Below are 14717 nucleotides of genomic sequence, written 5' to 3' on the forward strand. Positions count from 1 at the left end.
CATATCTACAAGGATGTGTGCAGAAGGTTACGGTATTTGAAAAATTCACCTTTGTATAAATTCTATGGCATAAACGTGAGTAGCGATTTCTTGGGGACAAATGATGATAGTGAACAGGAACATTCAGCTGAAATTGCGGAACCTGTCAACAATGGTGATGATTCAAATAAGATGAAGTCTTATTTGAATTTACAATTTATTATAGAAGAATATTCATGTGCAGCATATGTAATTGAATATGTGAATAAAACTAACAGAGGAATAAGCAACCTGCAAAGAAAAATTATAGAGCTACAAGAAGAATAGTCTGATATGATATGGTATGGTATACTAATAATATCAAGAGTAGGAGACTGGCGGAATTACTTAACAAGTTTTTTTTTTTTTTTTTTAGCATTAGCATTAGTAGAGGCATTTGATGCAAGAAAGCAAGCTTATGCAGCATCAGCCAAAAAAAAAAACCCACTTCCACTTCACCCCTCTGTTCGTTCAAAATACCTGTCCAGCTGAGCCTTAAACTTATTTAAACTATCAACCTCCACCACAAGGGATGGAAGTCTGTTCCACCAACCAACTACCCGCTGGCTAAAGGCAAATTTCCGCACGTCTATCCTACATCCGTCTTTCCTCAATTTGAATCTATGCCCTCTCAGGTGATTTTTCTGAGCTAGAGGAAGAATCCCATCAGCATTGAGCATGCTTAAACCATTCAAGGCTTTACACACCTCTATCAGATCACCTCGCTGGTGCCTAGTCTCCAGACACTGTAATTTGCAAAACTTAAGCCTTTCTTCGTAAGAGCACCCCTTTGTTCCATTCACTAATCTTGTTGCCCTTCTCTGTACTCGTTCCAGCAGCTCTACATCCTTCTTGAAATGAGGCCTCCAGACCTGTATACAGTACTCTAGGTGTGGCCTGACCATTGCCTTATACAATGGAATAATCACCTCCTTATCCCTGCTGGAAAAATTCCTGTATATCATTGACAATACTCCATGAGCTACTCTTGCAGCCCGTCTGCACTGCTCAGAGAACTTCATATCTGCCTGCACAACCACCCCCAAGTCCCTTTCATTCTCTACCACTGTCAGTGTAGTACCACAGAGTTGATACGTTGCTCTGGGGTTGCTGTTTCCCATGTGAAGTACTTTACATTTGTCAATGTTAAACTTCATTTGCCACCTCTCAGCCCATCTGCTCAACCATTCCAGATCCTGTTGCAGCAGCATAGTGTCAGTAGTGTCCTTGACAACCCTGCCTACCTTTGTATCGTCTGCAAACTTCGACATTAAGCTTGATATACCATCATCAATATCATTTATGAATACAGAAAACAATAATGGACCCAACACTGAGCTCTGAGGGACTTCACTAATAACATTACTCCCCGATGAGCAGTGTCCATTGATTACCACTCTCTGTCTTCTCCCCCTCAGCCACCCGTTTATCCACAGCAGCAATTTGCCTCCAATGCCACACTGCTCCAATTTGTGCAGCAGTCTTCCATGTGCAACAGTATCAAAAGCCTTTCTAAGATCCAAGTATATAATATCAAAGTTATTCCCTGCATCCAGTTCTTTTGTGACTGCATCATAGTATCCAATCAAGTTGGTCAGGCAAGACTTCCCCTTAACAAAACCATGCTGTGTCTGAGCTATAACTGAAGTCTTGTCTAAATGATCCTGCAGTGCTTCTTTAACCAGTGCCTCCATTAATTTTCCTGGAACAGAAGTTAAGCTCACAGGTCTATAATTACTTGTGTCAGCCTTTGATCCTCCTTTGTGAATTGGGGGTCACATTTACACATTTCCAGTCTATGGGTACCTCCCCTGAGTCCAAGGAAGCTGTCATAATTATGGTTAAGGGTTTGCTTACTTCCTTTGCTGCCTCCTTTAATATAACTGGATAGATCCCATCCACCCCGGGTGCCTTTCTTGTGTTTATCTTCAACAGTTTCTCCTCCACTTTACTCCCAGTTATTTCAAGATTCTGTAGCTTACTGCTAAAGTTGAATACACCTCTGGCATTCCCCTTGGTGAATAACTCCTCATGTGTGAATGTCGATGCAAAATATTCATTTAGTTTGTTAGCTACCTGAGCAGGATCATCAACAGTTGACCCATCAATATCAAGTGGACCAATCTGATTCATCCCCTTCCTTCTAGAGTTTACATAAGTAAAGAACTCTTTGCTGTTTTTCTTTGCATCCCTTGCCAAGGATTTCTCGTAATCTGCCTTCGCCTGCCTAACCTCCTTTGTAACTTGGTTGCATATCAACTTGTATCTATCATAGGCTTCTGTGTCATGTGTTAATTTGTAAGTATCCCATGCATTTTTCTTCTCTGCCATATGCCTCATTAGTTCATCTGACATCCATTTTGGCCTAAACCTTGAACAATATTTCTTAGTTGGTATGTAAAGCCTAGTAGCTTCCAAGATAAGTTCTTTGAATGCTTCCCATTTTGAATTTGCTGTTGGTAACATCATCAGTTGGTCCCACTGTATAGAATTTAAATACTGTCTCAGTCCATCGTAGTCGCCTTTACGGAAGCAATAACCCTTCCCTTTACCCCTAATGGTAGTTACCTCATTGAGTAAATCCCACTTCAGCACACTGTGATCCCTGCCACCTAGTGGTTCATTTATCTGCAGATTCTTAATGCATGAAGAATCACTGCTGATAATCAAATCAACAGTATTACTCCCTCTAGTTGCCTCCCGAACATGCTGATGTAGAAAACAATCATCCAATAAATCCACAAAAGCCCTGCTAGTGCGTGAGTAACCAGCCCCCAAATTCCAGTCAATATCTGGGAAATTAAAATCTCCCATTATAAGACTCTCTGATTTACTGGCCCACTCTATTTCCCTGTACAGTTCCTTATTATACTCATCAGACCTATAGCACAATCCTACTCTCAATTTTGATCTCCCAATGCTTATGTCACTCCAAACTGACTCAACACTGCACTGTCCAGCGATGTCGACTGGCTTCTCTTCCTTGGTTTTTATGTGTTTCTTAACTAATAGCATAACCCCTCCCCCCTTCCTGCCCTGTCTATCCTTTCTGTAGACGTTGTACTCCCCAAATTGCAGTTCTGCATCCCTTATATCTGTGTGAAACCACGTCTCTGATATCCCAACAATATCTGCCTTTGATGTTTTGAGCAATACCTCAAATTCATCAAATTTATTTACTAAACTCCTAGCATTGGTGTACACACAAGTATACCTGCACCTGTTTCTATTCTTAGCTACCCTAACACAACCCATGTGTTTACTTGTACCGCAATGGCTCCCAGCAGTCTCTGAAATACCATGCATCTTGTTTTTCAGGCTTCTGCTCATTCTAATAGAAGCAGTGCAAGAATCTCTTTCACCTCTGCCAGTGGCTATTTATGAAAAACCCCAAACACAAAAGGTATCAAAACCTATAGTACTTAGTACTGTGCATGGGTTGAAGGAGAAGTATGGGGGGAGGGGGATGCCGGAAACTTTGCTCTAGAGACTAAATGGGTTTCACCACTTCAAGCCTCCAATAAGCAGAGTGGTGGTATTTCACCGGTTGATGAAAGTCATCTACCACCTAGTACAGGTCACTGTTGAAAAAAAGCCGTGAATTAGGGTTGAATTTGAAAGTGTCTGCAATTCTGCCCAGACATGGCAGGAGGGAGTATATGATGATAGCCTTGTCGATCAATTCGGCCCTGGAAAGATTGTGCAAGGCTCAAGGGGTAGAATTTTTTTCATAACAGGAGATACTGCTTCTATAGGGATGGGATACACTTAAATAGAAAGGGTGCAAGAATATTTGCTGATGCTATTGAGGCAGTGTTAGATGGGTCGGAAAACTGCTATGCAGTTTTCCGACCCATCTAACACAATCTAACAGTCGGAAAACTGGATGCAGGGAACTGGATACAAGAACTAATAGATTAACAGTAGTTTTCAAACTCTGCAACCCACATATTCGAAGTCTTTCTTCATAAGGACGCCCTTTTGCCGATCTCACCAGGCGAGTTACCCATCTTTGCACCCTTTCAAGAAGCTCGATGTCTTTCTTTAGGTGCGGTCTCCATACTTGAACACAGTATTCCAAGTGTGGTCTAACATAAGCCTTATATAATGGGATTATCACGTCCCTATCTCTACTTGCAAAAGTTCGATAGATCATCGATAGGACACCATGGGCCTTCCTTGCAACCTGTTTACAATGCTCAGAGAATTTCATGTCTGACCGTATCGTAACACCCAAGTCCCTTTCCTCCAGTACTGGGTTTAGTTGAACTCCACCAAGTGAATAAGTTATTTTGGAATTACTGTTTCCCAGATGTAATACCTTACACTTTGTTGGATTAAAGCATAACTGCCATTTTTCAGACCATTCCTGAAGTCTATCTAGGTCTCTCTGAAGAAGCTCAGCTTGACAGTGATCATTAACTACTCTACCAATTTTAACATCATCTGCAAATTTAGACATCACGCCCTCTATCCCTTCATCAATGTCGTTTATGAAAATTAAAACCAACAGTGGTCCTAATACTGATCCTTGGGGAGCCCCACTTCTTACAGCAACCCAATCTGAGGAATAGCCATTTATCACAACCCTCTGCCTCCTGCCCTGAAGCCATCCTTCTATCCATCTAAGGATTTTCCCAGTGATTCCAACCTGTTCCAGTTTATAAAGCAACCGCTCATGTGGGACTGAGTCAAAAGCTTTGCTGAAATCTAAATAAACAATGTCGAAATTATTCCCTAAATCCAGCTCATGAGTGACCCTTTCGAAATAGCAAACCAGATTAGTTAAAATATGATTTTCCCTTTACAAAACCATGCTGAGTATCCTTGAGAATTTCAATTCGATCCAAATGATCCTGAATTCCACCCTTGATCACTGCCTCCATGATTTTCCCTACTTCTGAAGTCAGACTGACAGGTCGATAAATTCCAACTTCACTTTTAGAGCCACCCTTATGTATGGGAGATACATTTGCACATTTCTAATCCAAGGGAATCTCCCCAGAGTCTAGTGATGCTAGCATAATTAGCCTCAATGGTTCAATGCACTCGCTTGCCTCCTCCCTTAAGATTATAGGGTATATTCCATCAACTCCAGGAGCCTTACTGGTCTGTAGGCTCGAAAGTTTTTTCATTAAATAATCTTGCGAAATTTCAATATCATTAATTACATATTTTTCAATTTCGCTCCCACAATTTCCCATTGCCACAAAAGGTTTTTCATTTGTAAATATCGATGCAAAATAACTGTTGAGTTCATCTGCAACGGCAGCTGGCGTATTTAATACTATCCCCTTTCCGTTACGTAAAGGTCCGATCTGGTTTGTCCTGCTCTTCTTGGCATTTATTATGTGAAGAATTCTTTATCCCCCCCTCTTTGTTCTGTTTGCTAGTGATTTCTCATAAACTGCCTTTGCCTGTCGAACCTTTTCTGTGGCTCTATTACACATCACCTTGTAGCCATTATAGGCTTCAGTACTTTTTATTGCTCTGTAACCTTTCCATGCTACCTTTTTCTGCTCAAGTAATGTGGCAACTTCACTATTCATCCAACTTGGAACCCTCCTTGTGGAGTATTTTTTTAATGGTATATACGCATTCAAGGCATGTGTGATTAATGTTTTAAAAGCATACCACAGTTCAAATGTATTCATTTTCTGCACGATATTTACCCAGTTAATAGAGGCCATGTAGTACCTTAAGGCATCGTAATTTCTTTTTCTGAAATTAAAACCCATTCCTTTGCCTTTTACTTCTGCTACCTCTCTCGTCATCATCCACTGTAGAACTCCGTGATCACTTCCTGCTACTGGTTCCTCTACTGTCGACCCTGTTGTGTCATCTGATTCATGTGTGATGATGAAGTCTAGGATATTCTTTCCTCTAGTACTTTCCCTGACATGTTGATACAAATAACAGTCATCTAGTTGATTTAAAAATTTTGTTCCCCATGTCGAGTTTCCTTCCCATTTACTCCAATCAATTAGAGGCAAATTGAAATCACCCATAATAAGACATTGACGCTTACTTGCCCATTCCATTTGCATGTAGAGGCTTTTGTCATAATCTTCACAATCACCTGGTCTGTAGATTACTCCTACTCGCATTATACCTTTGTTTCCAACTATCTCACACCATACAGACTCTATACTAGCATGTGAAATGTCTGAATCCGGGAAAGCTATTGTCGCACTCAGGCTGCTTCTGATAAGAAGCGTTACCCCACCACCCCTTCTATCTACCCAATCCTTCCTAAATACATTATACAAGCCGTACTTAAACTCATCATCCCCAATTTCTGGGTGGCACAACGTCTCTGTAAGCCCTATTATGTCCGCGTTACTTGTTTTAACCAGCAGTTCGAATTTGCTCATTTTATTGACGACACTTCTAATGTTACTGTATAAACAATTAAGATTTACAGTTCTTGTATATTTAACAACCCTTGAAGTTTTTTAGGCTCTCTTCTCTGATATTAGTTGGGGTAGCAGATAAGTTGGGGTAGCAGATAAGAACTCTTAAGGTATGTGCAAGAGTTACTTTGACCAATATTATCAGATAAATGCGTGTCAGTATTACCCACATCCCCCCTAGCTAGCAGTTTCCCTGAACCTTTCAGGTATCCTCAATAATACTGGCAAAAACTTTTGAACCACCTTTGTTTAAGTGTATCCCGTCTCTACAAAACAAATTCCTTCTACCTACAAGTGTGGGCCATTCTGATAGAAATTTCCCCCCTAAAGCAGATTAGGGGGGAAATTTGCAGATTCCTTCACGTTTTGAGTTAATCCACAAGGCTCTTAACATATAATCCCTCCTATCGTGTCTGGGCAGAATTGCAGACACATAGACATTGTGGACTAGCTCGCGGCATTTCCTCAGCATGGTCCTGTATTTTTCCAACAAATCGTCAGATCGTGTACGTTTAATATCATTAGTCCCCAAATAAGAAACTGTACAGGGAAATAGAGTGGGCCAGTAAACCAGAGAGTCTTATAATGGAGTATTTTAATTTCCCAGATATTGACTGGAATTTGTGGGTTGGTCACTCCACACACTAGCAAGGTTTTTGTGGATCTATTGGATGATTGTTTTCTACATCAGCATGTTCGGGAGGCAACTAGAAGGAGTAATACTCTTGATCTGATTATCAGCAGTGATTCTTCATGCATTAAGAATAGTCTGATATGAACCTAGTGGTTCTTTTATCTACAGATAAAGGAACCACTAGGTGGCAATGATCACAGTGTGCTGAAGTGAGATTTACTCAAAAAGGTAACTACCATCAGGGGTAAAGGGAAGGGTTTTTGCTTTCGTAAAGGTGACTATGATGGTCTGAGACAGTATTTAAATTCTATACAGTGGTGCTAACTGATGATGTTACCAACAGCAAATTCAAAATGGGAAGTATTCAAAGAACCTATCTTGGAAGCTACTAGGCTTTACATACCAACTAAGAAATATTGTTCAAGGCCTAAATGGATGTCAGATGAACTAATGAGACATATGGCAGAGAAGAAAAATGAATGGGATACATATAAATTAATGGGTGACATGGAAGCCTATAATAGATATAAGCTGGTCTGTAACCAAGTCACAAATGAGATTAGGCAGGCAAAGGCAGATTATGAGAAATTCTTGGCAAAGGATGCAAAGAAAAACAGAAGAGAGTTCTTTACTTACGTAAACACTAGAAGGAAAAAAATGAATCAAATTGGTCCACTGGATATTGATGGTTCAACAGTTGAGGATCCTGCTCAGGTGGCTAACAAACTAAACAAGTATTTTGCATCTACATTCACACATGAGGAGTTATGTTATATTGTTATTTGTTTTTTTTTAGGAGCATTAGCAACTAAGGCCATATTGCTCCGGTAATATGCGGTGGTCATTCCCTGACCTTTCCGTATCCTCCGTATTTGGTGGTGACGGGCTCGAACCCCGGTCTAATCAAGAAAGTGTGTGCTACTCCTTCCCACCTGGCTACGGAGGCACCATGAGGAGTTATTCAGGAAGGGGAATGGCAGAGGTGAAGTAAACTCTGGCAGTGAGCTAGATGATTTTGTAAGAACTGAGAGGCTAATAGTTAAGAAACACATAAAATCCAAGGAAGTGAAGCCAATCAGCATCTTTGGACAGTGCAGTGTCGAGTCAGTTTGGTGTGACATAAGCATTGGGAGATCAAAATTGAGAGTAGGAGTGTGCTATAGGCCTAATGACTCTGATGAGTATAATAAGAAACTGTACAGAAAAATAGAGTAGGCCAGTAAATCAGAAAGTCTTATAATGGGGGATTTTAATTTCCCAGATATTGACTGGAATTTGTGGGTTGGTGACTCACACTAGCAAGGCTTTTGTGGTTTACTGGATGATTGTTTTCTACATCAGCATGTTCGGGAGGCAACTAGAGGGAGTAAAACACTTAATCTGATTATCAGTAGTGATTCTTCATGCATTAAGAATCACTACTGATAATCATCCGTAGCTGAGTGGTCAGGAGTGGGAGTGCAGTAGCACAACACGCTCTTTGAGTAGACCGGGGTTCAAGCCCCTGACTGCAGAATACGGTCGATCTGCCAACCCGCACTGGATTAGCGTGGCAGATTATGGTCCATTTCCCTCAGCATGAATTGTCGAGGAGGCTTCCATTCTGCAGTGGGTTGATAATGGCTGCACTTTACCTTTACCTTTTACTGCTAATCAGTAGTGATTCTTCATGCATTCAGAATCTGCAGTTAAAGGAACTACTAGGTGGCAGTGATCACAATGTGCTGAAGTGGAATTTATTCAAAGAGGCAACTACCATCAAGGGTAAAGGGAAGGGTTTTTACTTTCACAAAGGCAACTACAGTGGTCTGAGGCAGTATTTAAATTATATACGGTGGGACCAACCGATGATGTTACCAACAGCAAATTCAAAATGGGAAGCATTCAAAGAATTTATCTTGGAAGCTACTAGGCGTTACATACCAACTAAGAAATATTGTTCAAGGTTTAAGCCTAAATGGATGTCAGATGAACTGATAAGACATATGGCAGAGAAGAAAAATGCATGGGATACATATAAATTAATGGGTGACATGGAAGCCTAAGATAGATATAAGCTGGTCTGTAACCAAGTCACAAAGGAGATTAGGCAGGCAAAGGCAGATTATGAGAAATCCTTGGCAAAGGATGCAAAGAAAAACAGAAAAGAGTTCTTTACCTATGTAAACTCTAGAAGGAAAGGAATGAATCAGATTGGTCCACTGGATATTGATGGTTCAACTGTTGATGATCCTGCTCAGGTGGCTAACAAACTAAATGAGTATTTTGCATCTACATTGACACATGAGGAGTTATTCATGAAGAAGAATGCCAGAGGTGCAGTAAACTCTGGCAGTGAGCTAGATGATTTTGTAATAACTGAGAGGAAAGTGGAGGAGGAATTGTTGAAGATAAACATAAAAAAGGCACCCGGAGTGGACGGGATCTATCCAGTCATATTAAAGGAGGCAGCAAAGGAAGTAAGCAAACCCTTAGACATAATTATGAGAGCTTCTTTGGACTAAGAGGAGGTACCCATGGACTGGAGATGTGCAAATGTGACCCCAATTGACAAAGGAGTATCAAAAGGCGACACAAGTAATTATAGACCTGTTTGTTTAACTTCTGTTTCAGGAAAATTAATGGAGGTACTGGTTAAAGAAGCACTGCAGGATCATCTAGACAAGACTTCGGTTATAGCTCATACACAGCATGGTTTTGTTAAGGGAAAGTTTTGCCTAACCAATTTGATTGGTTACTATGATGTGGTCACAAAGGAACTGGATGCAGGGAATAACGTTGATATTATATATTTGGATCTTAGAAAGGCTTTTGATAATGTTGCACATGGAAGACTGCTAAACAAATTGGAGCAGTGTGGCATTGGAGGCAAATTGCTTTCTAAGATCCAAATATATAATATAAAGATATTATATATTTGGATATTATGTTATTTGGTTTTTAGGAGCATTAGCAACTAATGCCATATTGCTCCGCGAATATGCGGTGGTCATTCCCTGAACTTTCCGCATCCTCCATATTTGGTGGTGACGGGCTCGAACGCCGTCTAATCAAGAAGCGTGTGCTACGCACTGCTGCTCCTTCCCACCTGGCTATGGAGGCGCTATATATTTGGATCTTAGAAAGGCTTTTGATACTGTTGCACATGGAAGACTGCTGAACAAATTGGAGTAGTGTAGGAATTGGAGGCAAATTATTATTATTATTATACTAAGGTTTCCCTTTCTCCTTCTTTGGAAAGTATAGATTTCCAGTGTCCATATCCTTGTCAGTGAAAAGATCTAGTACGTGCTCACCTTGCTGTGAGCTATCTTCTAAGCCCATGCAATCTGTTTGGTTTCCATCAGGACTAGTAGTTACTTTAGTATTTTGATCAGGGGAGGCATCTGGTTGAACACTAATTGGAGTATTTATGGCTTTACTTTGTTTGCTAGTCATTTCGTTTACTTGTACAGTGGCCAATACTGTACCCACTGAGATAGCGATTCGCTTGGTGGTATGGTTACCACCGTTTGGGTTGCAATTGATATATGTCTTTTGGTTGCTTGAACATAGGTTGGTTTATTATTGTTCAGGGCTGGTAAAGATTTTTTGGCCTTTTGATAGGTGACATTGTGTTCGGTTTGTATTGCTGTATGTGTTTTTTTCACGTTTACCAAAGTGGACACTCCTTAGAAAACACCGGATGTGCTTCTCTGTAGTATGGACAACTAGGTGTTGTAGCTGTGCATTCAGCGTTCATGTGCACAGTGGATCCACATGCAGCACAGGCAGCTGCTCCTCTGCAGACTGGCACTTGTAGCAGCGTAAGGGGTTTGGAATGTACGCTGTATAACACAACAATTAAGATAACTTCTTTGATTGCTGTTGGTGGTTTAGGGTTATTGAAAGTGAGTATTATGTTCTGAGTTGGAACTAGTATGCTGTCTTTCTTTGTCATTATTCCTCTTACATTGATTACTCCTTGATCTTGTAATTCCTGTTTTAATTTTCATCTGACATGTTCATGACACCTCTTGACGTGTTCAGGGAAATGTGAGGTGAAACGGTAATGGAAGTTCCACCAAAAGTTTTTAGATTTAGTAGTTGCTCAGACTGTCAAGCAGTGGCAACTTCAACCAGTAAGTCTCCCCATCTTAAGCAACAACCTGTCTTGGGGGTACCTATTATGCTTTCTAGGCATTTTTTTCACTAGAAATGGCGAGAGTTTTCCGATAGGTTATTCTTCAGTTGAGTGAATGATAAGAAAGGTTGTAGTTCTGATTTTGGCTACGTCAGTCTTTTGACATTTAGCTGCAACAAAATCAGGCTCCGACAGTTTTTGCCCTGTAAGGGCCTCATCCATGCACCCAGTGGATTTCTTGGTCTTAGGAACTGTTTGCTCCATTTCACCCTGGAAGGGACTTTTTCTCTCTAGGTTATCGGCCCAGCTATGTGGAGGCAGGAGCATTGTCACCTTTGTGACCAAGCAGTAGTGGGTGATAAAACAAAAAAAAAGAGAAGAAAGAAAGAAAGAAGGTTACTTTTCCTTCTGATGTAGTTGTTGTTGTTATGAAAATTTCACGACACAATTCTGATGTAGTAAAGTGCTTTCTTTACTGAATGAATTGATTGTTAATGTAATGCGAAAAATAAGAAAACGATTTTATTTCACCAAGAAAGAGTGCTAATTTACTGGCAAATACAGTTGATTACAAAATCGCATGGCACCCCTGGGGCTACATCATGGCAGCCTACAAAATATGAGCTATCAGCTTGTATTCATATTTATTGTGGGACATCATGGTTTTTCTAGAACTCAATAATGTTTACCTGGCAATGCATATGGATTATGGGTGGGTGTCTAGAGTGTCCCTTTCACTGGTGGAGAAAGCAACTTGTTTGTCAAACTGCTTAAGTAAATGTCATATAGCATTTTTTCTTAATGCATTATGCAATTAAAACTCTGCATAGAATTTTTTTCTGTTTTAACCACAAAATGTTAATTTCTGTAATACCTGTTATTTTTTTTACAACAATTTTTGTTGCACACTATAAGCTGCCACCATGAAGTTTGTGGTTAAACTGGCACAGTTCTGAGCTAGCCAGCACAAATCTAAATATGTACCTAGCATCATCTACTAAATTTTCAGTTAGGAAACTGCTGGAATTAGAAAAAAATATATGCAATTAAAATTAATAAAATATTCACCCCATATTTTCATACCTTACAGATATAATATTTTAAATCTATTTTAAATAAATAAGAGAAAGACAATAGAGACCATGTTGTTTATAACTGTTTATAAAGTAAACAAAAGCTGAATTAGGTAAATAAAATATCCCCACCCTAGGAAGGAGGATATTTTACCCCCCCCACTTCATAGGGGTATCCCGTGCTGAATTCACTGTATGCTAGTCTAGAAATAATTCCTTTGTCATTAATTTTTCAGGGACTTTGAATGAATGTTATCACAGCCACAAAAACGGTCCAGTATATAACAACTTACTGGACTTTTTGTGATAGTACAAATTTCTTTGATGAGAGTAGTTGGTAACAATGTGCTACTATTCAAGGAATTGGCAGAAATCCTGTAAACTGAAGTGTAATTTTATTTAATATTTTTGCAAAAAAAGTTACTATTTATATTATAGAATACTGTGTAAATATAACTATAACAGGTATAAAATCATTTATCTAGCAAGTGTAGGATACAGGACGAGCTGGCTTTCAGTTTTTGGTAAAATACGAGGGCTGTTTAATAAGGATTGTAAGTTTTTGTGAATAACCATACTCTCTTGCAATTTCTAGCTGAGCTGCAGAATTTAAGACTAAATGAAGCTGCATCACATAGCAACTGTGCATTTGACTAGTGCACACGGTTTGACCTGGGTGGTTGGTCAAGTTTATGCCTGTACAGTTTCATCTATATGACAATGCATGTGCAATGAGAGGAACAATATGCTGCTCTCTAATTTTGTTTCAGTCTCAAGAAAACATCAGCTGATGCTTATGAAATATTAAAAGAAGCCTAATCTATGCTTCCATATGGCACAGTTAACAGGCGGTTTAGAATTTTTAAAGATGGATGTGATTCAATCACACAAATCAGTGGTCCTGGAGGTCTAACCACTGCTGTCACCACAGAAACCATAAACACTGCTTCTGTAATCATGGGGAAGATCATTGTATAAAAAGTAAAAAAAGTAAAGTGCAGCCATTATCAACCCACTGCAGGATGGAAGCCTCCTCAACAACTCATGCTGAGGGAAATGGACCATAATCTGCCACGCTGGTCCAGTGCGGGTTGGCAGATCGACCGTATTCAGCAGTCAGGGGCTTGAACCCCAGTCTACTCAAAGAGCGTGTGCTACTGCACTCCCGCTCCTGACCACTCGGCTAGGGAGGCCCATTTCCAGATTATGGTCCAGATTATGGTCCATTTCCCTCAACGTGAATTGTTGAGGAGCCTTCCATCCTGCAGTGGGTTGATCATTGTATAACAGTATGGCAATTGGCACAGATGTTGAGAATATGAATAGGAAGCACACACACAGTATTCTCCATGACCATTTGCACATGACACATGTTTGTGCACACTGGGTTCAAAGACTACTCACACCTGAGCAACAGAAAGGTTGGATGGAAGTTTGTCAGGAGCTGAAATGGATGGTTACTGAAGATGGTGAGGTTCTGCAAAAGGTGATAATGGTGGATAAGAAATGGCTTCATCATTTCAACCCAGAGAGTAAGCAACAAAACTCTGTTTGGAACTTTATATCATTGCCAACACCAAAAAAAAGCAAAAGTTGTGGCTTCTGTGGGAAAGATTATGGTCATCTTTTTTTTTTTTTTTTGACATACATTCAAGGAGTAGTTTGCCAGCAGGTTGTGGCATATCATATGACTGTTATGGGATCTTACTACAGAACTGTACTGCATTCTTTGTGGGATAATTTGTTGCAAAAACGATCACAACTGCAAGCAGGTGGGTGGATGCTGCATCATGACAATGCAAGACCTCACATTGATCATACTGTCAATGAGTACTTAGCCAACATTAATGTCAGATTGTGTTCCTCATTCTCCCTACAGACCTGACCTTGCACCCTATGATTTTTTTTTTTTTTTTTATATCCATTAAAGGTAAAGGAGCTGTGAGGAAAACACTTCCGGTCATCAGAAGTTGTAGTGACATCGGAGGCAATTCTCAAATGCATGTCAAAAAATGGCTTCTACCATATTTTTGAAGAATGGCAGAAATATTGGAGTAAGTGAATTTCATCAAATGGGGGACTACTTTGAAAGGGACCATCAAAATATGGATGATTAATAAAGGTATGTTATGAAAAAAAAATTATGATCATTCTTTATTGGACAGCCCTCTAACATATAGGCTTACCTAGTAGTGCACAATGGTCAACCATGCTCACAGGACATTGCTGAGAAGCTGCATGCAGGAATGAAGTCCTCCATTACTATACTCAGACATTTAAATAAATTTTCTCTTTATACTCCAGAATAACCACATAAGGTCAGAGGAGTTTGCAAGATAGAAAGAATACAAGGTAATCACATATTTAGCATTTGAACCATGGTCACCCAGCAATCTACACCCTCACACTTAACCACTTAGCTATAAAGGCTAGGAAAATACAGCATGCACATGCAC

At 39.9% G+C, this 14717-nt stretch overlaps 1 protein-coding gene across 1 annotated transcript in view; it reads right to left on the reverse strand.

Moving 5' to 3' along the window:
- Nucleotides 1-14717, reverse strand: part of LOC150087120 (twitchin-like) — a 3511780-nt gene that overhangs the window by 725169 nt on the left and 2771894 nt on the right.

This window comes from Mastigoproctus giganteus, chromosome 4 (genome assembly GCF_048544385.1).
Source record: "Mastigoproctus giganteus isolate SK-2022 chromosome 4, ASM4854438v1, whole genome shotgun sequence".
Lineage (NCBI taxonomy): Eukaryota > Metazoa > Arthropoda > Arachnida > Uropygi > Thelyphonidae > Mastigoproctus > Mastigoproctus giganteus.